Source organism: Choloepus didactylus, chromosome 2 (genome assembly GCF_015220235.1).
Source record: "Choloepus didactylus isolate mChoDid1 chromosome 2, mChoDid1.pri, whole genome shotgun sequence".
Classification (NCBI taxonomy): Eukaryota; Metazoa; Chordata; class Mammalia; order Pilosa; family Megalonychidae; genus Choloepus; species Choloepus didactylus.
The window spans coordinates 231,837,653-231,864,012 of NC_051308.1; the positions used below are offsets into that span (position 1 = coordinate 231,837,653).

At 49.5% G+C, this 26,360-nt stretch overlaps 1 long non-coding RNA gene across 1 annotated transcript; it reads right to left on the bottom strand.

Moving 5' to 3' along the window:
* LOC119520717 lies at positions 1 to 24,876 on the bottom strand. The gene is made up of 3 exons (XR_005214216.1): positions 24,771 to 24,876; positions 19,059 to 19,179; positions 1 to 1,792 (listed from the first exon to the last, which is right to left on the bottom strand). It is a non-coding gene; the product is annotated as an uncharacterized LOC119520717 (long non-coding RNA).
* Positions 24,877 to 26,360: the final 1,484 nt, after the last annotated feature.

Consider the following 26,360-nt stretch of genomic DNA (forward strand, 5'->3'; position numbering starts at 1 on the left):
AGAAATACATTTTAAAACCACGTGCAATTTAAAGAGAATTTAATCTGCATGTCTGGGATTCATTAGTACATAGATCATCAAATTAGAGTTTGCTCGCAGCTGTTTGACATTCGAAGGGCCCTCTGAGTATCTTTAATAGGTGCCTTTAAATATTATTTTTCCTCATCATCTCAGGGCTGGGTTTTGAGCATGCTGTTCTTTGAATGGGAACAGGACACAAGAGACCCAGGGATGGCGGGACTCAATCCTGCAAGTGTTACCAGCTGTGGAAAGTTGGCATGAAGCCATCACACTCTCCTGCTCTGTGTCCCTCACAGGTGAGCTCTGGCCCTAAGCTGACCAGAGCCATGTGCTTAAAATGTTCCTGGTGGACATCGTTTTGCCCCCCAGCCCCCTACTCTCTTTCCCTGGGAATTGCCCTCCCAATGCCCACTGCAGCCCTGCTCCAGGGGCCCACATGGGACTCAGGCTTGAGCAGTTCAAGCATAGACATCATCATCGGTTCAATATGGGCCCATGGCCCAATCAGAGGCAAGGAGATGGGAGGGGACCCAGGCTGGGGCTGTGGAGAGAGGGGCAGCCCTCTTCTGCTCATGTTTGAGGCTGGGAGCATGTAGCCTTGAGTGCTGGCAGGCCTCTTGCCACCACATGGAGACAGAGAATGAGCCAATGCATAGGCAGGGTCCTGGTGGCTGAGGAAGGCCTGGATCTAACCATGCCCGAATTAACCCTCTTTGAGCTAGGAGGCTCCGTACTCCTCTTTTCTTTCTTTCTCTTTTTACTCCTTAAGCTGGTTGTGTTGAGTTTTTCATTATATACAGGGTAAAAGACTTAAACATCACTCTTCTCCTTAAAATGCTCTCACAGATCATGTTGTGGTTGTCTATCACAGCGTAACAAACCATCCCAAACTTAGTGGCACAGAGAAAACTTAATTTGCTCACAAGGTGCAATCTGAGCAGGATGCAGTGGGCGACTCATCTCTGCTTCAACGATGGCAACCTCGGGGTGGCGCGACTGGGGCTGGCGGAGGAGCTCTTTCCCGATGGCTCTCTTGCACACTGGCAGGTTGTTGCTGGCAGGTGCTGGGAGCTCAGCCCGGGCGGTGGATTCCTCTCCGGTGGGACTCTACCAGGCTGCTGGAGCTTCCTCGGGGCATGGGGGCTGGGCTCCGAGTGTCACTGTCCCAAAACGGTGTGGTCCAGTATGTGGCATTTTTATGATCCACCCAGAGATTGCACAGCGACACTTCTGCCATAGTCTATCAGTTGAAGCAGTTGTAAAGGTCTGTGCACACACACTCTTTATGATATTGCAGTCGTCTCTGGAGGCCACAGGCCAGAAACTCTACGATTTAGTTTGTATAAAGTCAAAAAAAGGTAAAACTAATTGATAGTGACAGAAGTCAGAGCAGTGTCTTGGGGGAGGCAGTTTTGACGGGAAAGGAACATATGGGAACATTCTGTGATACTGGAAGTGATCTGTGCCTTGACATGGGTAGACATTTTATGGAAGTAGATACAGGAAAAGTTCACTTAATTGTTCACTTAAGTCCAGTGTCCTTTATGCATTTGATATCTCAACTTAAAAAAAGTAAAGGATGTGACAGAGACATCTGACTTCATTAACAAAGAGGAAAAAAGTCCTCTCCTGCCTCCCAACTGTTCATAAAATGAAGTCCAAGCTCCTTGGCCTGGCACCCAAACCTGTCAAGACCCAGCCCCGTTGTCGTCTCCTGCTTGATTTCTTGCCCTCTTTCCCGCGACCACTGCAGACTCACGAATTCCTCCAGCTGGGTGAAAAGATGGTGGTGGAATGTTCCAGGAAGAGAGAACAGCAAGGGCAAAGGACAGAGGGCCAGGGTGAGGGTGGCAGTGAGGGGAGACGAGGCAGGGGAGAAGGGCAGGGGTCAGCCACAGGTTCCAGGCAGGGATGTTATATCATCTAGTTTACCTTCCGAAAGATCGGAATTCCAGGGCTGCCACTCGTGGCTGGATGGCCCAGAGCAAGCCCCTGTGCCCTCTCTGTGCAGTGGGTTGTAAGAGCCCTGGCCTTGCAAGGTTGCTGAGAGGAAGCCCCCGGCCCTGGGCACCTGACCCACCACTGGGACTGCACAATGCAGCGGCCCCCCAGCCCGCTCTAGGCCCTGCTTCCTGGCAGGCAAGGCCTCCTGTCTCAGGGGCATCTTCAGAGTTGGTGCTGAAGCCCCTTCTGGAACACACTCAGCCCCCACCCCAGCCAGACCTCTGGAGCCTGTTGGGAGGAAGACGGATCGAGTTATTAATCTGCTCAGCCTAAAGTTAATTCAAAGGGCAGTCATGGGGCAGCAGACGGCGCCCCCCACCTGGCTCCAGCATACATTAGCAGGAAGGGGGTGTCTGGGGGAGGGGGAAGCACCGGCTAGAGGCACCTCATCCACGTCAATTCCCAAGCAGCCATCCCTTGGGTGGGCTTCGCGGCCTCCCTCCTCCCAGCCTGCTCTCCTGACACTTCGCTTCAGTCCTGTCTCTGCCACCAGCTCACTGCATGGCCTCGGGCAAGTTCCTCCCTTCCTCGAGCCTTTTACCCTCTTTGTATTGGACCGTGGGACCAGGCAATCCTGGGGAGCAGTTCTGGCTCAGACATTCTAAGGCCGTGTCTGTCCGTTCAGCTCCCAGGTTCGCCCTCCCCAGCAGCTCGCTCTGCCCTGTTCCTTGTTCTCCCCACTGGGACACGCTTCCCTCTTACCCTAGAGTCTGTCTCTTCTTCCAGAGTTCATAGGAAGGGGTCAGGATGTCTCCCCAGTTCATCCCAAGTGCCTCCGATGGGTCCTCTGCCCTGTAGCTCCTCAGGGACCTTGGTCTAGGCCTGCACGATGCTCATCTGCACGTTTGTGCTCTGCTTTAGAAGTATCGGGAAGACTCTTTCTCTTTTCGCCTTTCCCATAAGAAGGAGGGGATTGCCAGGGACAGAGCTTGTCTCCACCATCAGACTGATAGGGCCGAGGGCAAGGGCCGAGTCCTCTCTCTTCTGCCCTCCTGACCTCAGGGGCCAGGCTGAATCCCACCCGAGGACGTTCTGCTGGCCTTGCCCCCACCTCCCCTTTTAAATTGTTGAATTTGTTGCCAACACCTAAAAATCAGGTGATTTCATATAACAATCTAGATTTCCGTCTCTTCTTGGAACAATATGCATAAGAGCTGGGCGCGCCAGGCTTGCATTTCTTCCAGCAATGACAGGCTGGAGCTAGTCAGAGTTGTCCTGGTGGGCAGGGTGGACACTGTCCAGTTCACCCCAGATCTCGCTGGGTCCCCCTCACTCCCATTATTTTCCAGCCCTGCAGGCCTTTGGGTTTGCAGTGGCCTTGGGCCCCAGGCCCTGTTTGCCTTTGTTAGCTGCCAGCCCCATGGTGGCAGCAGTGGGGAGAGCTGTGATTCCAGAGAGGGCTCGAGAGTGATGGCGTCCCTGCCCGTCTCTGCCTCATTAGGGTCTGAACGGGCTGGAGATCAATGCTTTTAATGTCAGATCCAGACCGACTGTTTCTTACACCAGGGACATAGAATGCTTCGCTAATCAAAAGCTTGCCGATGGTATAACTGTAAAGAGGAAGAATGGAGGAGAAGCTCCTTGGCTCAGTAATTATTTATAGGGGGGCTGCTGTGTGCCAGCACGGACCCAGGAGTTCCAGAGACAGCCGTGAACAAAACCCAGCCACTGCCTTACACACTTCACAGCCTATCACCTCTCTTGATTTCTCAGATTAGACAGAAAAAGACCAGAGAGGGCAAACAGAATACCCAAGTTCACACAGCAGAGGTGGAAAGGAAATCCACCTTGCTTGCCAGGTCTCCTACTTTGGCTCTTTCCTTTCTCGTCCCACCACTTGCTCCCTCTGATGAAACCCTGAGCACTATGGCCTCCTTCCTCTCTTCTGCTCCTCTCCAAGTGCTGTGGCTTCATTCTTGCTTTCAGCTGATGGCCAGAAGTTGGGGCTCATCCAAGTGGGGTTGGGGTCTGCTTGGAACAGAGAATTGGCCCCTCTCTGGATGTTTTCCATGAACCCGTGATGCCCTGCCTGCCTGTCAGTGATGATTTCAGCATCAGGTGTAAGGTGAGCATCATCACAGACCTGGCCACCCCAACTGTCCAACAAGGTGACAGCTCAGATGGCGATAGCTTAGCCCAAGAGACAGGCTTGGAGCAGGGTCCCAAGCCATCAGCAGCCCCCCCCTGCCCTCTCTGCAAATATAGTTTGAGTGCCACTCTAGCTGCCTCAGAGGCTAAGCCAGGCTGGATTTTCTATTGGAGCCATGGACCCTTGTTTTGAAAAGAAAGGGATTTGAATTCCATCCTACACCTGACGGCTCTGCAGATGTGCAAGAAACAGCTGCTTCTCCTGAATGTAACCTACACTACTCAGTCCAGACACTGTTCCTTTGAAGAACTCACCCTCTGGGCTCGGTTTGAGTGGCCAGACACTTGGCAAATAACTAGCAGTGAAAGTCAACCAACTCTTTCAAAAGCCATTGGGTGAATTCAAAGTCCTAGGTATGTTGAAACCAGCCAGAGAGATTTTGGCCAACAGCTGCTGGATTTGAAGCAGGCTGATGGTAATTGGCTCAGAGACAGTGGCTTGCCTAAATAAAATATAAACAATGACAGCTACCGTTTATTGAGTATCTGCTATGTGCCAGGCACTTCCACGCATCGCAGCCTTGCAAAACAGACAATAACATCCCCATTTTACTGGTGATGAACAGATGCCCAGAGAGGTTGGCTCACCTGCCCTAGGTCACACAGCCTGCATCCTGGCCAGTGGAGGGCCCTGATTTGAGTTGGATCTCTGATGCCAGAGCTTGGCTCTTTCTTTTTACCCCCAAACTAATTTTCTGTAGGGTCTGAGGAGAAATGGGCTAGAGGATCCCCTGGAGACCAAGCTGAGGTTGTCTGTGCACACCTGCTTTACGTGTCACTGCCTGCCCTCAGCTTCCCTGTCCCTTCCGTGGGTCTCTGCACATCCTTAAATCTCCCCAACTCATTGACAGGACGCTAAGCTGTACTTAACCCAGGACAAGCAGGTCAGAGGACAGCAGCAAACCCATCTCTGGTCAAGGGTTCAATCTACTTTCAAAAGACACCGATAGACTCCTTTGCCTTCAGAGCCGTGACCCAAAGCCCCAAGGCTTAGATCTGGAGGAATAGTCTTAGTCCCGAAGGTCTTCTTAGCTGAGAAAAGGAAGGATTCAAAATGAGCAACGTTAACTTGAATAACCGACATGGACAGAGCGACTTCAGTGTTATCTGTGTTGTGGGTGAGCTCCTGACTCCGGAGCCAGACTGCCAGGGTTCAGATCTGGGTTTTGCCACTTGCCAACTGTGCACCTTGGGCAAGGCACTTAACCTCCAAGAGCCTCAGTTTCCTCCTTTGTAAAATGGGCAGAATGGATGGTTCTAGGGAGAAATGAGATGATACATAAAGTTCACGGCACTGTGCTTGGCTGGTGGTGTAAAAATGACAGGTGTCATCACTTTTAGCTGTGGTCTCTTTTAATCCTTACAAGAACACTGCAGGGCAGGTGTTAACTATCTCCATTTTACTGATGAGGAGACTGACATTCAGAGAGTTTAAGTAACTTGCCCAAAGTCAAACAGCCAGTAAGTCGTAGAGCTGGAATTTGAATCTGTGTCCATTCCTTTACATGGTACCAAGGTCAGAACTCTGAGAGCTTCCTTCTGTCAGGATAGGGCTGCAATCTTGATTTTTCATGCCTTAGGCTAAACATACCAGAGAGAAAACAGAGGCTAGGAGAGGGAGTGGACCTGCCCAAGGAAAGAGCCAGAGCTCTTTCCAGTGCTGAAACGCTGGCCTCTGTTTGCTGGAAAGGCTCTCATCCACCTGTCTCCTGGGGGGGTTTGCTGAAAGGATCAGGAGAGATGGGTGAGCAGGGATCCAATGATGGATCCAATGATGGATCCTCAGGGACAGCACAGGTCACCACTCTGCTGATGGATGGCTGAGTGAGGCCCCTCCCCAGCCAGACTCAGTACAGCACCATGCCAGGGCTGGGACATCTGTCAGCTGGCGCCTCATCCTCTTCGAGCTGGGAGTGTGGATTGGAAAAGGTCATGCTTCCCCTGGGTGAGAGTCCGTTCCTTTAGGCGAATCCTCTGGAGAGCCGTCGGGGACACACGGGCGCCGGGGATGAACCCGCAGTCAGAAGGTGCTGGCGGGGCTGGAGCAGGCCTGAGAAACTCTGGCCCCGGGTGTGGGCTGCTCCCTCCAGCTGTCCTCCCAGCTGGCCTGGAGGTGGGGCTCAGTGCCCTCACATACATTCCCCGCAGGGAAACAGAGACTCAGAGAGGGCCAGCCATTTGCCTGGGGTCACACAGCTTGTTAGTGGTGGAGTTGATTCTTGAGCTGGGGTCTCTCTGATTTCCAGTCTGGGATGGTTTCTAATTATAGGCATTTTTTTTTTTTTTTTTTTTTTTTTACAATGACAAACTGAAATTTATTTTCTTTAGAAGTTTGCATGGGAACAATTTTGACAAACTTGACACATTTTAATACGCTCCTAATGTTTTTTATACCACAAGAAGTTTTTTTTTTTCCTTTTTAATTTTTATTGGGATCGTTCTGATACCATACAATTATCCAAAGATCCAAAGTGTACAATCAGTTGCCCCTGGTACCCTCGTACAGCTGTGAATCCATCACTGCACTTAATTTTTGTTCAATTTTTAGAAAGTTTTCATTACTCCAGACAAGAAATAAAGTGAAAGATGAAAAAAGAAAAAAGGAAACTTGAATTCTCACATATCCCTAACCAATCCCCCTCAATTGTTGACTCGTAGTGTTGGTATAGTAAATTTGTTACTGTTTATGAAAGAATGTTGAAATACTACTAACTGTAGTATATAGTTTGCAATAGGTATATATTTCTTCCCCATATGCCCCTCTATTGTTAACTTCTAGTTGTATTGTCATACATTTGTTTCGTTCATGGAAGAGATTTCTAATATTTGTACAGTTAATCATGGACATTGCCCACCATAGGATTCAGTTTTATACATTCTCATCTTTTGACCTCCAGCTTTCCTTCTGGTGACACATATGACTCTGAGCTTCCCCTTTCCCCCTCATTCATGCACCATTTGGCACTGTTAGCTATTCTCACATCTTGCTACTGACACCTCTGTTCATTTCCATACACTTAAGTTCATCCTAGTTGAACATTCTGTTCATACTAAGCAACTGCTCCCCATTATTAAGCCTTGTCCTATATCTTGGTACCTTATATTTCATGTCTATGAGTTTACATATTATAATTAGTTCTTATCAGTGAGACCCTGCAATATTTGTCCTAATGTGTCTGGCTTATTTCACTCAGTATATTGCCCTTGAGGTTTTGTCATCAGCCCATTTTTTTTTAGATGGTTTTGTTCACACACCATACATTCCATCCTAAGTAAACAATCGATGGTTCTCTGTATGGTTACATATTTATGTGTTCACCACCTTCACCACTATCTGTATAAAGGCATCTACATTTCCTCCACAAGGCAGGAGGGAGAGTCAAATAAGGTAGAGAGGCAAAAGAAAGAGGAAAAAAAAATGACAGTTAGGAAGTAGCAAAAAGAAAAATAATCTTAAATCAAAGTAGAGTAAAGAGTCAGACAACACCATTAATGTCAAGTGTCTAACATGCCTCCCCTATTCCCCCCTCTTATCTGCATTCACCTTGGTATATCACCTTTGTTACATTAAAGGAAGCATGATACAATGATTCTGTTAGTTACAGTCTCTAGTTTACGTTGATTGCATCCCTCCCCCAATGCCTCCCCATTTTTTACACCTTGCAAGGTTGACATTTGCTTGCTCTCCCTCATAAAAGAACATAGTTGTACATTTTATCACAATTGTTGAACACTCTAGATTTCACCAAGTTACACAGTTCCAGTCTTTATCTTTCCCTTCCTTTCTTTTGATGTCTCACATGCTTCCAACCTTCCTCTCTCAACCATATTCATAGTTATCTTTGTTCAGTGCACTTCCATTGCTGTGCTACCATCTCCCAAAATTGTGTTCCAAACCACACACTCCTGTCTTCTCCTATCACCCTGTAGTGCTCCCTTTAGTATTTCCTGTAGGGCAGGTGTCTTGTTCACAAAGTCTCTCATTGTCTGTTTGTCAGAAAATATTTTGATATCTCCCTCATATTTGAAGGACAGCTTTGCTGGATACAGGATTCTTGGTTGGTGGTTTTTCTCTTTCAGTATCTTAAATATATCACACCACTTCCTTCTTGCCTCCATGGTTTCTGCTGAGAGATCCGTACATAGTCTTATGAAGCTTCCTTTGTATGTAATGGATCGCTTTTCTCTTGCTGCTTTCAGGATTCTCTCTTTGTCTTTGGCATTTGATAATCTGATTATTAAGTGTCTTGGCATAGGCCTATTCATATCTCTTCTGTTTGGAGTACGCTGCGCTTCTTGGATCTGTAATTTTATGTCTTTCATAGGAGATGGGAAATTTTCATTAATTATTTCCTCTATTATTGCTGCTGCCCCCTTTCCCTTCTCTTCTCCTTCTGGGACACCAATGATACGTACATTATTGTACTTTGTTTCATCCTTGAGTTCCCGGAGACGTTGCTCATATTTTTTCATTCTTTTCTCCATCTGCTCCTTTGCGTGTAGGCTTTCAGGTGTTGTGTTCTCCAGTTCCTGAGTGTTTTCTTCTGCCTCTTGAGATCTGCTGTTGTATGTTTCCATTGTGTCTTTCATCTCTTGTGTTGTGCCTTTCATTTCCATAGATTCTTCTAGTTGTTTTTTTGAACTTTTGATTTCTGCCGTATACATGTCCAGTGCTTCCTTTACAGCCTCTATCTCTTTTGCAATATCTTCTCTAAACTTTTTGAACTGATTTAGCATTAGTTGTTTAAATTCCTGTATCTCAGTTGAAGTGTACATTTGTTCCTTTGACTGGGCCATAACTTTGTTTTTCTTAGTGTAGGTTGTAATTTTCTGTTGTCTAGGCATGGTTTCCTTGGTTATCCAAATCAGGTTTTCCCAGACCAGAACAGGCTCAGGTCCCAGAGGGAAGAAATATTCAGTATCTGGTTTCCCTGAGGGTATGTCTTAGAAAATTGCTCCACCCTTTGATGCCTCAGGTCACTGGGCTTTTCTGCCCAGCAGGTGACGCCTGTTAGCCTATAATACTTGACTGGTGTGAGGAGGTATGGCCGTGTTCCCCCCGGCTCTGGGGTCTGGTTCTGAATGGAAAGGGCCCCACCCCTTTCCTCCTAGAGAAGACAGACCCCTCAGGTGGAGGTCATTAGCATTTCAATGGTCTCGCTCTCTGCTTGTGCTGTCTCCGCCCTTCCCCGATTCACAGCCCTGGAAACTGAAAATGACTTGGGCTTTCTCCACTGAGCCAAAGAAGAAACAGTCCCCTTCAGACCCAGTCCAAGGCTACCCTCCGGCTCTCCCAGGTCAGTCGTCACCCAAAGCCTCTGTCTGTTTTTGGGGATGAGTACCTGTAGTGAGCAGTTCACACTCGCTACTTAAAACCCCAGTTGGAGCTCAGCTGAGCTGTATTCGCTTGCTGGGAGAGAGCTTCTCTGTGGCACCACGCGGCTCCGCAGCTTGGGCTATAGGGGAGGGGGCCTCACGACTTGGTTCCGCAGGTGTTACTTACAGATTTTATGCTGTGTTCTCGGGCATTCCTCCCAATTCAGGTTGGTGTATGATGAGTGGATGGTCTCGTTTGTCCCCCCGCAGTTATTCTGGATTATTTACTAGTTGTTTCTGGTTTTTTGTAGTTGTTCCAGGGGGACTACTTAGCTTTCACTCCTCTCTATGCCGCCATCTTGCCCGAGCTATAGGCATGTTTTATAATTATGTTATTACTTGTCAAGTTAAACCATATATTGCCTTTTTTTAGAGATCAAAACGGTTGAATAGCAGAACTTCTAAAGGATCAATAAAATATAAATTATATGTGTGTATTTATGGTGTATGTATATAATTTTCTGTTTGTCTATTTCATAAGCATGATCTATTTACTATATATAGATGTCTACGATACATAGTATTATATGTAGTATATGTATATATAGTAGTATATATATATGTATGTACACAATATATATATATATAAAATCCATCCAACTTGTTATGTATAATATATGAAGAGTGGTGTGCTGGTAAACCAGCTGTCTTGAGGAAAATAAAGCTCTGGTTTGTAGTGTGTGCAGATTTCCATGGTGTAGACACCGTCACCAAGGCTGATTTCAGGTAGTCGATACAATGTCATTAAACACAGAGTTGGAAAAAGATGTGAATAATTGACTTTCTAGTGTTGGTACCAGCCAGCACCAGAGCCCACCGAATTTGTCTCTCTTCCTGAAACATCTAATCTGTGTTTCTCCAAAATATACTGATCTGTATGATATATAAACACACACACATACACATACATACATAAAATCTTGTCTGATTGATCCCTGATAGGTACAATATCTATTTGATATATATAATCCAGCTCTCTATTTGGAATGCACCCACTCGTCCATCTGTCCATTGCCTATCGGTTCTGTCTGTCTGTTTCTCCCAGACCCAGTCCTGCCTGCCCCAGTGCTTTTTACCTGCCGTGTTCCTCTGTTCCCTGCTCTGCACGGAGGCTGGGGTGGTGGCCTGGCTGGGCTCAGGGTCTGTCTTTTCTCATCTGGGGTGTTTTCACAGAGCCCTGGGTGTGGGTGTCCTGTTTGCATTACCAAAGTAAGTTGAGAGCCTCCGGTTCTGGGTGATGTCTTGCTGAGCCAACACCACTTGGTCCTGGCAAATGGAAATTCATTTTAGACTCCCAGGGCCGTGCTGGGTGTATCTGTCCCAGCCGGCCAAGAGGCAGCGATGGCTCGGCGATGTCTGGTCCCCTCGTTCTGGCTTCTTTCACCTTCTCAGGCTGCCAGTGACTGGCTTGCCTTGTCTCAAGTCTCAGGGTGCAGCCTAGTGCCTTTGGGAGATGCCCTGGGGACCCTGGATGAGTCTTCTCTGCTCTCTGGGTCTCAGTTTGCTCATCTGTAGAATGGTAGATTGCTCTCATGCCATCGGAAAAGGCCAGAGTATTTTCAGCCTTGAGTATTCTTTTAAAAATTCATGCAAATTTTGCCCTGTGTTCTGTTATCACTCTATGTTTCTTTTGGTATGAAATAATGTGTTAGAGAACTTATCAGTTAAATTACTTAACATTTTTTCTCTAAGTCATCCAGCAAAACGGAAGCTCCGGGACGAGGTGTGTTTATTATTTATATCCTCTGGCTGGATCAGCAGAGGCAGCAGTTAGTAGTTTAATGAGGACTCCGAAACCAGACAGCTTGGGTTTGCATCCTTGCCTGCCACTGACCAGCTGGGTCTCCTTGGACAAGACACTTCCCAGCTCTGGGCCTTGGTCTTCTCATCTGTAAAATGGGAGAGTAACAGCACCTTCTCGACAGGGCTGTTACGTAGGTTAAATGAGCTAAGGTTTTCCTTGTGCTTAAAACAGAGGCTGGTCTAGAGGTCGCTTTCCTAGCTCCCAGCCAACCTCATCCTGGCACACAGCTGTGCACCCTCAGCGAAACACCTTCCCTAGTTAGAGAAGCTGGAGAGCAAACGGTTCCTAAGCCTCAGTCCACTCTACACTTCTAGAATAAGTTCAGGCTGCGTGGCTGCCCACGCCTGCTCGAGGACAAAATCCCCCAGTCCCCCCTTTTGATGTCTAAGAGGTTCCTCCTGAGTTAGTAATAACACAGGGACTTGCCTCCAGTGCCAGTGGCATTTCTTTTCTGTTCCTTGAAGACACCAAGTGTGTTCCAGTCTCTGAGCCTTTGCCTCTGCCTGGAATGCGCTGAATTTTCTCGTGATTGGCTCACTGCAAATATTCTTCCCCAGGAGGTGCCTTCTCTGACCACCTTGCCAAAAGTTGTTCCATTCCTCTCTCATTCTCTGTCATTCCCCTGGTTTGTCTTCTTCATAGAATTTGTCGCTTGCTGAAAGTATTTTATGTGTGTGATTATTTGTATCTTGCCAGTCTCCCACCAGACTGTCAGTTCCACGAGGGCAGGGAGCTAGTTTGTTTGTTCACTGCCCTATCCTCTGTGCCCAGAACAAACCTGGTGCATAGTAGGACCTCCACAAGTTGCTGTTAAATGAAGACGAGGCAGTGTGGCTCAACAGTGTAAAAATGCTTAGGGTAAAGATGGGAGGGAAAGATAAACAAATATTCTGGGATTTCTCCCCTCTTCTTTGTTATATAGTGTTGGGACTTTGGAAGGAGCATGTCTTAATTTTGTGATTAGAAAAAAGCCCAAACCTCTATTAAGACAAAGCTCTACTGAAGTCTCTCTGGGTTTGCTGAGGCTCATTTTCTTTCTTTCCCCTCTGGTTCTCCTTGGAATTTAAAAACAAACCCCGATCACTCCCTTAGAAGATGCTTTCCATGGAAGTCACCAGCCACTTCTTGACCTTGATTTCTGAACGAAGGCATTCCATGTCAGTGATTTGTTTTAGGGGGTTCTCCCCACTGTGGAAGTCTTCTGGGGTGCAGTTGGGAAGGAGAGCAGAGGGCAGAGAGGCAGGGGAACTGTGTTTCTCCCATCAGACCATAAGCACTTCGTGGCAGGGTTGTGCCTCGCCCATCAGACTGGGAGCCCCTGGTGCAGGGGTTCTGTCTCCTCCATCAGATTACCAGATACCTCCAGACACATCCTGCTCCTAGAAGCTAACCCCTCATTCTCTCCCGCTGCTCCCTTCTTTCCCTCTTCTTCCTTCCCTTTCTCCTAGTGCTCCTTTTGTGAACCCTTCCTCTCTGTCCTGGCTGAGGGTCAGCCCTGGACATGTAGTGGGCCTGGAAGCTTCTACAGCCTGTGTGCACAGGAAGGCAGGGAGCCCTGGCTGTCCTTGCCTTGCAGACCTCCAGGCTGCCTCACTTCCCTCCAGCTTACCTGGCACTTCTAGGCACAAGGGAAGCCCCCTTCAGCCTGGAACTCTCAGCCCAGATACTTTCCCCCTTGGGTTCGGCTGCCCTTGCCCTCCATTCCACCCACCAGTGCACACGATGACACTGCACTTGCCCTGGTGGTGTTGTCTGCTGCCCGCTGCAGCTGTTGTTTCAAGCCTCTTCTCAGCAGGGCTCCCTAGTGAGTCCCCAGCCTTTGCACCAGGTGAAGAGACTTCCATGTTGTTTCTAAAGAGGCACGGCTGAGCTCGTGCCTGCCAACAATTGTGCTTCAAGGAAGTCTCCTCTGAGGCCAAGGGCTCTTTCAAGAGAAGCTCCAGCATGCAGAACGTTTCCAGAAACTGTCGTCGTCAGAACCAGATAACATCCATGCCTTAATAATCAGGAAAACAGCGATGATGCTCAGGATGACGAGAGCACACACAGCCAATGTGTAGTAAGTGATTTCTGCATACCAGGCTCTGCGCTGTGCTCTTGTGCCCGCTCGCCGCCAGCCTGGCCCTCAGCACCTGTAGCTCGGCTGCTCAGAATGGTTTTACTCCAAGGCAATGGCTCGTCACCTGGGAACACACCCAGCTTCTGCTCCACATCTGGCTCTCGTAAGGCACCTTCCCACACCAGGGCCTTTGCACTGGCCATCCCCACTGCCCATGTGCTCTGCTCCAAGATCCCGGATGGATCAACCCCTCACCTCCATCAGGACTTTGCTCAAATGTCACCCGGGGAAGCCTTTTCTGACCAAACCATTTTAAATGGCTACCTCGCCTCTCTCCTCCTGCACATCTCCAGCACCCTTCTCTGCCTTATTTTTTGTAATACCATATGATATCCCATACACCGTACTTGTTTATATAATTCTTGTCCGTCTCCCCCTGCTGGAATGTGAGCTCCATGTGAGTTTTGTCAGCTCTGTTCCCTGCTGTAAACCCAGGGCCTAGATTGAAACCTGGCACATAGTAGGGGCTCAATAGTATTTTCAGAATGAATGTCACCCTTATGGGGTAAGTACAATTACTCTTGCTTTACAGATGAGGAAACTGAGGCTTAGAGGCTAAATGACCAGATCGTGATTGTATAACCAGGGTCTATTTGGCACCTACTGTGTGCTAGGCCCAATGTCAGTTGCTAGGGGGCCCAGAGGTGGGGCTCTGCCCTGGGGAAGTTCCCTGGCTGGTGAGGGACAACCCAGGGGACTGAGTGCAGGGCTAGAGATAAGTGCACTGTGGAAACGTACATCCCAGCCTGGGGTGTCAGGGAAGGCTTCCTGGAGGAGGTGACACTTGAGCTGGGTCTTGGAGGGTGAGGAGAGCTTGTCAGGTTGAGGGAGGTGGCAGCTGAGGAGAGAAGTATTGTTCAAACTACATGGAGTAACAGGACATGTAAAGCCATCCAGATATGAGAATCTGGGCCTTTTGCTTGCCTGAAAATTGTTCATCCCAGTTGGGGTGGGGAGAAGAGTGCATGGGATGGGGGGAGAGGGAGGGAAATGAGGCTGGCAGATCAGGGGTGGGAGGGCAGGGAGCAGAAATGTCACCCAAATCTGGAGGGCTAAGGAGTCTGGTTGTATTCCCCGGGACCCAGGAAGCAGGTGAAGGGCTTCAGGTCAAGTATGATCAGTGTGGGTTCTAGACTGAGCTCCCTGGTGACTGTGGGAAGGCCTGACCTGCCTGTGGCCCGGTAGGAGGCAGGTGACCAGGGGGACAGTGAGCAAAACTGACACCTGGGCCAAGGTGGGGACAGGGGTGAACTTCAGAACTATGCAGGAGGAAGATGGTCAGAACTTTACAGCTGCATCTTGTTTTTGGCCCAAGACAGCATTTGCCAACTGGCCCATGACATTTTAGCTCCAAATGACTTCCCGGTGACTCCCCAAATCATCATCACCTTCCTTCATGGATACAGATACGGATTCTTCAAGGGGCTGAGGTGCTGGCTGCAAGGGCCCCTCCCTGGGTTATGGGTGAGGAGGCCCCAGGCATGGCCGGCACTGGGCAATGTGGCACAGGGACAGGGACCATGGACAGTGGCTCCTGGCAGATCTGGGTTCGAGTGTCTCATCTCTGTCTCTGAACCTCTGGACGTCACATCCGTTGGGGTGTTGGGAGGATTGAATGAGATGACGCACATCAAGGGCCTGGCCAGTGCCTCCCACATAGCAAGTGACCAGCAGATGGTCACCTCTACCTCCACTTTTAGCTACTACCACCACCATGATTAGTATTTGGGGAAGGATATTTTATTTTTAAACATTTTTGATTAGGCAGGGTTTTGAACTTATGTGAAAATGGACAGAGCATCTAAGGAGCCCCCAGCCCCAACCACCACCAACCCAGGCCAGTCCTGGCCTTTTTACCCCCATCTACTTCCCCTCATCCCCATCCTATATTATTGTAAAGCAAATCTCAAACATCTCATCATTTCATTCATAAATATTCCAGCCCTCTCTCTATGAATAATATACAAGATGACTGCTCTGAAAGCAACAACTCCATCCAGGAAGCTCCCCCGTAGGATCTGCTCCCTCTGGTTCAGGCTGTGCCAGGCACCTTTGATACCAGATAAATGCAATCCTAGCCCCCCAGGAGCTCACGGTTGGAGGTTGAGGTGCAGCGACAGGGAGAGTAAACAGGTGCAAATGCACCGTGGTAAGTACTACAGTCCAGTTCTACTTAAAGAGAAGCTTATTGTTTCTCCAGCTGGGATGGGAGGAAGTGGTAAGTTTCAGGGAAGCTTTGACACATTTGTTAAACAAACAGATAAACAAACAACAGTTGTGAGCAGTGTGGGGTGTGAGGCCAGAGAAGTGGACCGAATTTCAATTTTAGCTCCCGCACCTACTGGTCACCTGGCCGGGAGCCCATCCCTTCCCCTCCCCTTCCTGAGCCTCCATCCCTTCCGCTGCCCCCTGCCCACCTCTGGGTGAGGGCTGGTGACTCCAGTGCCTGGAGCAGGGCTGGGAGGGTTTGCTGATATTCATGGCCAGGTGATGGCTCTGACTTTAGGCAGAACTGCTGACCTGGCAATTTAAGTTCTTACCGAACGGCAAAGGAAAATGTGTCTTATGAGGCCAATTATACAAGTGATGGTTTGGGACAGGGTTTGCTTAATTAAATCTATAACCAATTGTGGATCTATCGCCGCCTATGATGTCACTCTAATTGGAACCGGTCATCAAAGTCGGGCAGAGGGGGAGGTCACTGAGATACTGTCTCTGGCCTGGGCAGCCTGGTCGAGAGCCTGGGGCCTGCTGAATGGACCTGGGTCTGAGTCTCGGCCTGCTGCCTCCTGGCTGTGTGCTCAGAGGGCAAGTCACTGCTCTCTCTAAGCCTCAGCTTTCCCATCTGTGGGGTGGGGATGATCTCTGCCCAGCCTCGTGTGGTTGTGAGGTTCCCCAAGGCAGCCCCTTGAGAGTTCTGTGCATTGGTTTAGCTTGTTTTTCACCCAGTGAGCATTTATTGGACACCGCCTAGGAGCTTGGGGTGGAGCGTGGTGCATAGTGCTGGGTGTCATGTTTAGAATAAGACAGAAGGAGCTCCTGACCTCATGGAACCCCCAATCCAGTGGGGAAGTCAGGCATCGCTTGGGCAAGTTCAAGGGGGAAGTAAGCCTTAGAGAAGTTTCAAGACAGGGCCATTTAACTTAGTGTGGAGCTGAGACTCCTCCTGCCCCCATCCCCACCAAGGATGAGTAGGACTGAGCCAGTAAAACTGGAAATGGGGAAAGGAAAGGAGATTAGCATGTGCAAAGGTCCTGAGGCAAGAGAAAGTGTGGCTGAAGGGAGTCCCAGTATAGACATCAAGGGAGAGAGTGGCTTAGAGTGAATCTGGGTTGAAGGTAGCCTGATCATCAGGGCCTCAGAAGCTGTGTTATGGGGTTGAACTGAGAAGGAGCAGGACTAGATCTCATTTTCAAAATAGCCTCTGACTGCTCTGTTGGGAGTGGATTGGAGGGAGGGTAATAGAGGAAGCAGGGAGAGCTGGGGCTGGGACAGAGTCAATGTCCGAGTGAGACATGATGGTGGCTTGGGCTAGGGAGGTGGCACAGTGACTGGCTAATTGAGCAGATGGTTCCAGATTGCTTTGAGAGGTAGCTGAGGGGTCGGACAGGGCATGCTGAGGGCATGGGGGCCTCAAATATGACTTCCAAGTTTCTGGACAGAGGACTGGAGATGGAGCCTGAGGAGTTGGGGAAAATACCTGCTGGAGCAAGATCAAGAATCCAGTTATGTCCCAGCCAGAGTAAGCCACCTCTGAGACACCCCAGTGGAATCCTGAGGCAGGCTGGCGGCACTGAGCATGTGTGTCAGAAGACGTAGGAGGCAGAGACTAAATTTTGGAGTCATCAGTGAGCAGGTGGTTTAAAGCCAAGGGTGTGGATGAAATCGTCTAAAGAAAAAGTGTAGAGGGGGAAGAGAAGAAGTTTCTAGACTCAGTCCAAAGGCCTATCCTTGGGCTGGGAAAAGGAGAAGGAACCAGCGGAGGAGACCAAGAAGGGGTGGCCAGGGAGGGAGGGAGGGAAAGAGTTTGATGTTAGAGGAGCCCAAGGAAGAAAGTCTCAGGGAGGAGGGAGGAGTCAACTGTGCTGGATGTGCTGGGAGCTCAAGGCAGGTGGGGACAGAAAGTGCCCATTGGATTTGGTAACATGGAAGCCATTGGGTGCCTTGGCAAGAGCTGTTGGTTGGACTGGTGAGGAGGGAAGGCTGAAAAGCTGAGAGGAGCAGCCATGCGACAGGGTCCTTGTTGACGACTCTCGTGTTGCTTGATTGTGAAGGGGAACAGAGGGTATGGTGGGCCCTATAGAGGATAAGGGGTCAAAGGAAGGATTTTTTCTGAGTTCGAGTTGGTAGAACATTTCTGAATGCTAACAGGAAGGATCCCGGAAAGAGAGGCGGAAGATGTGGGAGAGAAATGGGTTAGCACAAAGAGGTGTGTGTGGGGGAGTGTCCCTGGGACCCAGAGTCCTAGTGGAGAGCCTGGTCTTCAGGGGATGTGTGTGTTGGGGTGGGGAGTGGCACTTCAGGAGATGGTTTAGAGGAGGGGGTAAATCCCACAGGGCAAGAGGAAGTCTTGGTGGTGGGAAGATGAAGGAGCTCACATCTAATCGCTCTCATATTCTCTATGAGATAGGGGGCAAGTCATCAGCTGAGAGTGAGCGGGGAGAGAGAGTTGAGTAGACAATGGAGGAGAGAAAATATGAAAAGGTCTTTGGGGTGGAGAAGATACTCTGTAGATGAAATCAGGTGCATGCTTTTTGGATAGCTGATTTCCTGAGGCTTAGCCACTGTCATCTTGACCTTCTCATCCCTCAAAGGCCATTCTGATCTCTCCCTGGAGCTGCAGTGCCTTGGTTTTTGGATTTTCCTTTGAGCAGCAATCAGTTTTTCAAATAAAACCTGACATGGAGCCCCAACATATATAGAGATAAAAGCAGAGTTGGGCCGACAGATAGAACCTGCCCTCTGTGCTTCCTTTCTCTTCCTCAGGGTGACCCTGTTGCTTCTCTGTGGAGTCAGGGGCTCTGTTGGACCCCATGGGAAGCCCACTGGCCTAGGAGCCAGGTTCTAGTCTCCTCCTTGCCATTTGCCACAGAAAATCTCTGGGCCTCGATTGTCTTGTCTGTATAATGTGGATAATGTTATCAGAGTGGAGAGAGAAGACTGGACCAGATGACGTTTTCATGCCTGTGAACCTATCCACAAGCTTCTGTGAGTTTATGAGCTTCTACACCATAGCCTTTTGGTTCTTTACTTGGTAGTCACTTATCAACAGTCAAAATCGGGATTCAACCTAAAGTCTCACTCCAAAGTCTGTGCCACATGGATGAGACCAAGAGCAGAAGCCCATGGAGCAGGATGCTAGAACTGTCTGTTGGGACAGATGGGAAAGGACATGAAGGGTGGGTTTGCAGAGGTGGGCAATAGACCCACATCAGCTCTGTGCAGAAGTAGAGACAGGTTGGGTAGACCAGTTGCTTCGTGTTGTCTGGGCACTGCCCTCCCTTCACAGAGCATCGTGTGAGAACAGGGCTGGATTTGCTGCCAAAAAAAAAAAAGATTTGACCTCTTCTCTCCACTGAGGCTTACCTTGAGAGGAGTGCCTCTTGGAGACTGTGGTGATGGAGGGATGGAGCCTACGAGATACCACTTCAAGTCCCAGGTTGGCCATTTACAAGGCTGTGTGACCTACAGACCTTGGTTCTCCCACCTGTAAAATGTTGGTAAAAAAGATTGCCATCAGGATTAATGGGATACTATGTGCAAAGTGCCCAGTTGGTGCCTGGCACACAGCAGATGCCCTGTAAAGATTAGTTCTCTAGCTTCTGCCCCTCTATCCCATCCCTAAACCCAACAGCCTTCCCAGTCCCTCCAGAGTCTTGTTTGCTCAAGAAGGTTCTTCTGCATCCTGCATTTTCTTTGTTAGTGGGCATGGATCTTGGGGGTGGGGTGGGGCAATAAAGCACAGCGTGGGCTGCATGACAGGTGGATGCCAGCACGGACCTCAGGCTCACACAGAGCTGCACTGAAACCTGGTTATATGACTCAGCAACCAGGTGACCTTGGGCAAGTCACCTCACTCCTCTGTGCCACAGTTTCCTCCTCTGTAAAATGGCAGTGACACTGCACCTATCTCAGATGGTTATTGTGAAGATGAAATGCCACTTGGACCAAGAGCCAAGTCCAAGAATTTCGTGTTCGAGGAGAAAGAGCTATGTCAAAGTTTCCACTGGGACTCTGGGATGCCAGGGTTGACAATGCTGATGTTTACTAGAATGCTTGAGTGAGTTTTTGGATAGGTAAAAGTGGACCCGGGGGAGTTCCGGTAAAGGGCTAAAAAACAAACTGATCTGCATGAGACGTGAGCGGGTGGCTGCCAGGGAGTGGAGGCTGGCAGCAAGAGAGGCGAGGAAGGGGAGAGAGGTGGGCGCAGGATCAGGGTCAGGGAACTTGTCAGTGAAAGTTTCCACAGGTGGGACTGGAAGAAAGATTTTCAAAATTGAGGTGCTTGATTTTCCTTTTCAGAGCAATGCAGTTTTCTTCCATCAGCACCCCAAATCTTCAACAAACTTTGGATATATGTATGGATGTGTCTTGCCCTAGTGGGACCTGGGAGTGATCAAGGCAAAGGGGCTGTGTTCCACATCTGGGCTGGCACAAGCCAGGGTGGGGAGAAGAACCAGGTGGCAGGAAGTCTGAGTGAGATGGATTTCCTGGAATGGGGGACTGGAGCAACAGGTGTTTTCTTCATATGCCTGGAGACTTATTATTTGACTATTAAAGAACAGCTGAATCCATAAACTGGAAAGACTTGGGGACATCATCCATCCATTCCCAGACATTTATTGAGCACCTACTGCATGCCTGGCACTCTGCCAGGCACCAGGGGTACAGAGCACACCATGGTGAGCAAAATAGGCAGCAGCATGCAGGTTACATGTAAAGCTCTCAGCCTGGTGTTGGCACATGGAAAGCCCTGCAAGTTTGTCTTTTTTGAGAGGGTGGGCTGTGGCACTGTGAAGAGTGGTGGCTGGGGACGGTGGTGTTAATTCCAATGGATGATGACAGAGCAGGCACTTGGGGGTCATGGGCTCCATGTTAATTGCATCCGTGTTTCTCCACCTGGGGGTATGGGCTGTGACGCAATTAACACTGAGAGCTGGTTTGGAGCTGTCATTTTTCCAGCTGGCTAGCCTTGTCCCACTTAGGAAGACAGCGTGACTCTGGACTTTGTACCTTTCTTTTCCAATAAAAACACCTGGAAAGTGTATGACACTTTTTTTCTCACTGCACACACAGCTTGACACATTTTAAGATGAAATTCACTCTCACCATCTACTCCCACGAGCACTGAGGTTGGAGATGGCTGCAATGCACAGGAAAAATACAGCGAGATGCAGAGAGGACCAGCAATGTGTTTGAGGTTGCAGAGTATTGAAGAGGCAGAAAGGGTTTCAGGGCCATTTTTTTGGATTTCTCCTCTGGGTGGTCCAGCCTTTCTTTCTGGGTTTGGATCCCAGCTCCACCCTTTACCAGTTGGGTGATCTTGGCCAAGACATATTTCCTCTCTGAGCCACGATGTTCCTGACTGTCGACTGGATACAGTAGTGGTGCCTTATCCATTGGCCCATTGTGAGGATTAAATGGGTGATGCGTGTGGGACATTTAGCACACTGGCAGCGCCGAGCCAGTTCCGTTAGGGGTGCTGGCTTCCCAACTGACTCATGGGGTGTGACTTGAGCTGCAAGCTCACCAGTGCAGTTGCCCAAACATTTCCAGATCTCCCTCCTGGGCATGTGGAAGACTGCATGTTCTCTCCCCTTTGGGGTTGGGGAGCTGTGGATGGCCTCTAGGCAATGCGTTGGGGTGTGATATGGGTGTCATGATAGCTGGTGGGAGACCCTCTGGAGGCTTTCTTTCCCCTTTGGCTTGGGGACTGGCTGCCCTATCAGCCTGAGGCCTGGAAGAGGTGGACGTAGATTAGACCCCCAGCTGACCTGCCGCAGACATGAAATAAATGCTGTGGTTAGAACCTATGATATTTGGAGATTGTTTGTTAATGTGGCAAACACAGCTTTTCCTGAGTGATGCAGAAAATTACATCCTCTCTGTAGACGTCAGTTTTCTCACCTGGAAGATGATGGCCTGATGTCCTCCAGGTTCCCTCCATTCCAACCTCTGAAGGAGGAATCAAGGGGACTGTTGTCCACGACCACCCCTGCCCCATTCCCCTCCAGGCCTCCCCCAAGCCAGCAGGTTCTGTCCTTCCTGAAATTGGGCAGTGCTCAGAGGAGGGGTGAGCCGGTGATGTGGGAAGGTCCCGCAGGCATTTCAAGCTCAACAGACTCAGAACAGAATTCTTCCTCCCACTGTTTCTGCTTCTGGCTCTCTGAACTCAGTGGGGCCCCAGGATCCATCCAGTTGCTCAAGAGAGAAACCGGATGCCATTGCTCTCACCCTGAATCCTTTCTATTCTGCCCCCTTAATAACACTCACATCCACAACAGCCTCTCATCCCTCCCTAACCTTGCTTCCTGCCAAAAGTCTCCGAAGTGTTCTCTCTCTGGCCATGGTGCCAACCACCTGCTTCGATCCATTCACACCAGTGCTGCTGAGAGATCTTCTGAAGATACAACTTGAACACATCACTCTGCTCTTATGCTTGAGACATTCCCCACCAGGGCCTTTGCCCACACTATTCCCCTTTTCTGGAATGCCCTTTATCCCATGGCTGTCCCCCCACCCCCCAAATTCCTATCCTTCCTTCAAAACTCAGCTCAAATGCCACCTCCTATGGGAAGACTTCCCTGATACACCAGGCTGTCTGAGTGCCATGCTCATACCTCTGTTACAAAGAGGGGCCCAAGTGACCAGTCACAGGACCTGGAACAAGTAGGTGCTCAGCAAATGTTTCACTCACTTGCCCACTTGCTCACTTGCCCACTCTTGCAAATTGGAGTATGCAGCATTAAATATGAAACTGGTTTTCTAGTGGTAGAGGAGGGATTCAGCAATGAACAAGTAACAAAACAGATAAATAAGATAACCTCAGGTAGAAATAAGTGCTAAGAAGGGGTGTTAAACATGGGGGTGCAAGAGATGAGCTGCTCTAAATAGATTGTCAGGAAAAGTCTCTTTGAAGAGATGCCATTTGAGCTAGGACCCGAACAATGAGAAGAATCCTCTATGTGGGCATCTGAAAGGCAAGTGTTCCAGCTAGAGAGAAAAGTAAATGCAAGGCCCTGAAGAGAGAAGAGTTTATGGAATTGACGAGTGGATGGATGGAGAGATGGATGGAAAGAAGGATGGATGGAAGGAAGGATGGATGGATGGGTGGGTGGGTGGATGGATGGATGGATGGATGGATGGATGGGTGGATGTATGTATGTATGTATGTATGGATGGATGGATAGGTGGATGGATGAATGAATGGATGGATGGATGGAAGGAAGGAAGGAAGGAAGAGTAGATGAAGGGAAGTAAGGAAGTAAGGAAGGATGGATGGATGGATGGGTAGATGAAGGGAAGGAAGGAAGGAAGGAAGGATGGATGGATGGATGGGTGGGTGGATGGATGGCCACTCTCTCTCCTTTTCTTGGAGTCTAGATGCTGAATTGCTTAGGTGCCCAGAGTTAATCATCCCAAATCTTCCAGGTGACGGCTTTTTCTCCCCAAGTCCCCTGAAGCTGCCATTGCCTGTTATGGTCAGTGGCTCCTGGAGGTCCCCGGAAGACAGCGCAATCCTCTTGGGGAGGTGTGGCAGGCTGCTGGTGCCTTAGGGAGGTCACATTGTCTGGCCCACATCTTCTCGAGCCAAGGCACTGTGGGTGCTGCAGCTACCTGCCTGGTAACAAACATCTCCATTTTTAATCCCTGGAGAGTGTTTCATTCTGATCTGTGTGTAGCTGAAGGGAAGCACTTGACCAGACCAAGTACTGGTGATACCTGGGCCTCTTCCCTTCTCACCCCTTTCCTGATTACTTCCAATCTGGCAGTTCTCAGACTGGCACTGTTAATTTGATATTTCAGCCATCCCAGATCCCCACCACATATACATGGGTATGTTTTCATCTCAGTAAAATGGCTCCAAAGAGGAAGGGCCAATAGCGAGCCAGACGGCAGGTGTGGGACTAGCAGCATCAGCCTGCAAAGCAGCCTTGTGCCTGGTTTTGGGGAAGCTCCACTGCTCTGCTTGTTGGCTGAGGCTGGGGCTCCATTTCCAATCCCCAGGCATCCCTTCCTGCTCCAAGGCCAGCAATTAACTTGGGATGGGTGACCCTCTTTGCAGAAGGAGAGACACGACCATTGCTTCCAAACTGGGAGTGTGGCCCCCGTAGCAAGCACGCCTGCCACCTGGGAAAGGGGTGTGAATGCCAGAATCTCACGGCTGGTGTGCCAAGCCTGGTGCTGGGTGTCAGGCAACAGCAGAGGCCTGGCATCAGACAGGTCTAGTTCCCAACACTTACCAGCTTCCCAGTGTGACTCTGGGCATGGAATTTATGGCTCTGAGCCTCAGTTTCCTCATCTGGAAGGAGAGATGATGGTGTTGGACACCCACTCTATGAGGCCTGGTCATCATGAGGGTGAATTGTGGTAACATGTGCCAAAGTCCTGGTGCATAGAAGATGCTCAGTGGGTGTGAGTTTTGGCTTAAGCATGCTCTGATATTGTCATATTTAATTCTCACAGCCCCCACGTCCAGCACCGGGGTACAGAGGAAGAGCTGGAGGTGCAGAGGAGTGAAGTGACTTGCCTCTAATCCCACTGCTTGGAATGGGGGAAGCCCTATTGGAAGCCAAGACTGACTTCATGAGTGATGCCCATGCTCGGAGCAGAGAGAAGTGAGCACCCACTCAGGAGGGGGGTGGAGGGAGCCTGGGCCCAGACAACAGCCCCTCCCGGACTGAGCTGTCTCTGCGAGCTGGGTGGACCAGCCTCACCATGCCCCAAAGTCCCCCACTCCCACCCCCTGCTGCACGGGTCCTGGTAAATATTGGTGTTGAATATCGGGAACAGGACCCCCACATATAGGGGACAGTTGGGGGAGCTTCCTTGCAAAGCTCTGGAAAAGGTTGCTTGTCTCCAAGGTGGGTGTGTCTCCAGGGTGTGCTGGTAAATGGTTAAAAACCAGCTGTCCAGGGGAAACCAAAGACCAGATTTCTAGCATTTGCTGATTGCCATGGTGTAAATACTCCCACCACGGCTGATTTCAAGCTACAATGGAGTTGAGAAGAGATGGGCGCCATCGGCTCTCGGGGCTGGGGAAGCCGGCTCCAGCACACCTCTGGGCCTCTCCCTTACCTCCTGGTGCTCCAGAGCTCCTGCCCGCTCCGCCCGTCCCTGCACCCAGCGCTGCCCTCACGGAAGCCAGGAGTTATACCACGTCTTCCAGAGAGTCTTGTCCTGGGGCACAGCCAGCGATGGTCTGAATTTGGAGGCTATTCTTGTGGCCGGCATCTGTTACTGGCTGGCACTGGAAATATGAGAGGCCGATTGTTCCAGGGATTGATTTTTTCTATGTTACAGACCCCCTTTGAGAATCTAAAAGTGGTGAAACATTTAGGCAGGAAGGGAATGTTTGCACATAACACAGAACATTTTGTAAACGATTAGAAGGGATTCATGGACCACTCCCCCCCAAAAGGCAACTAAAGACCCCTCAGGGTCTCAGAGGGCTGGGGGGAGGGGTGGGTGATGGGAGGCTCACTCAGGAGGGCTGGGTAGGGACTCGGGACAGCATTTTGTAGTTTTTAAAGCACCCCCCCCATCCCACCTGCATCACTGGGTATTCGGCCCTGGGCCAGCGCTTGGGAGCTGTGCTATTGGGGTGTCGTCATTCCCCAGATCAGGAAACAGAGGCCCAGAGGAAATCTACTGCCCCTGGCCCTTTCCAAGCCTTTTGTTACAACCCCATGGTCACCTTCTTTTGAGCACCTCCTTAATGCCTGGTGTTTTTTTTTCTTCTTCTATTGTTCCATCATTATTATTCAACAAATTTTATTGAACGCTTACTATGCGCCAGGCATGGTCCCACTTGAGTTCATCAGTGAACAAAACAAAGAAGGCTGCCCTTAGGGAGCATACATTCTAGAGCTGGGGAAACAGACAATAAATAGTTCACTTAATAAATACTTCAGAGGAATTTCAGATGCTTTGTGGAGAAACTTAAGACCTTTAGAGAGAAGAGCAAATGAGAGTGACATTTTGAAGAGGAGCTGCAGCTAAGAGAGGACAAAAGGCGCCAAGAACAACATTTTGGAGACTGCCATTTTGAAACACAACCTGGGAGCAAGGAGACGCCAGCCACGTGCCTTCCCAGCTAACAGAAGTTTTCTGGACACCAATGGCCGTCCTTCAGCGAGGGTACCCATTGTTGATGCTTTACTTTGGACACTTTATGGCCTTAAGACTATAATTTTGTAACCAAATAAACCCCCTTTATAAAAGCCAAAAAAAAGAAAAAAAAAAGACCTTCAGAGAAAGGGGACTCTGGGCTTTAACATGCCAACTGCGGATCATTTGGGGATTGCAACAAGGATCTCTGAAGTCTCTGTGGTGCCAGGTGTTTTTAATCCTTATGTCTCATCTTTCCAGCTCTGCAAACTGCTATATTGGTTTCCCACGGCTGCTGTAACAAATACCACAAACCTGGAGGCTTAAAGAACAGAAATGTATTCTTTCATCCTTCTGGAGGCCAGGAATCTGAAATCAGTGTCTTGGAGCTGAAGTTGGGTGTTGGCAGGTCCACGTCCCCTCTGCAGGCTCCACGGGAGAATGTTCCCTGCCCCTTCCAGCCGCTGGTGGCTGCTGGCGTTCCTTGGCTCGGGTCTTCAAGGACAGCATCTTTAGATCTCTGCCGTGTCTTCGCTTGGCCTTGTCCTTGGTGTGTGT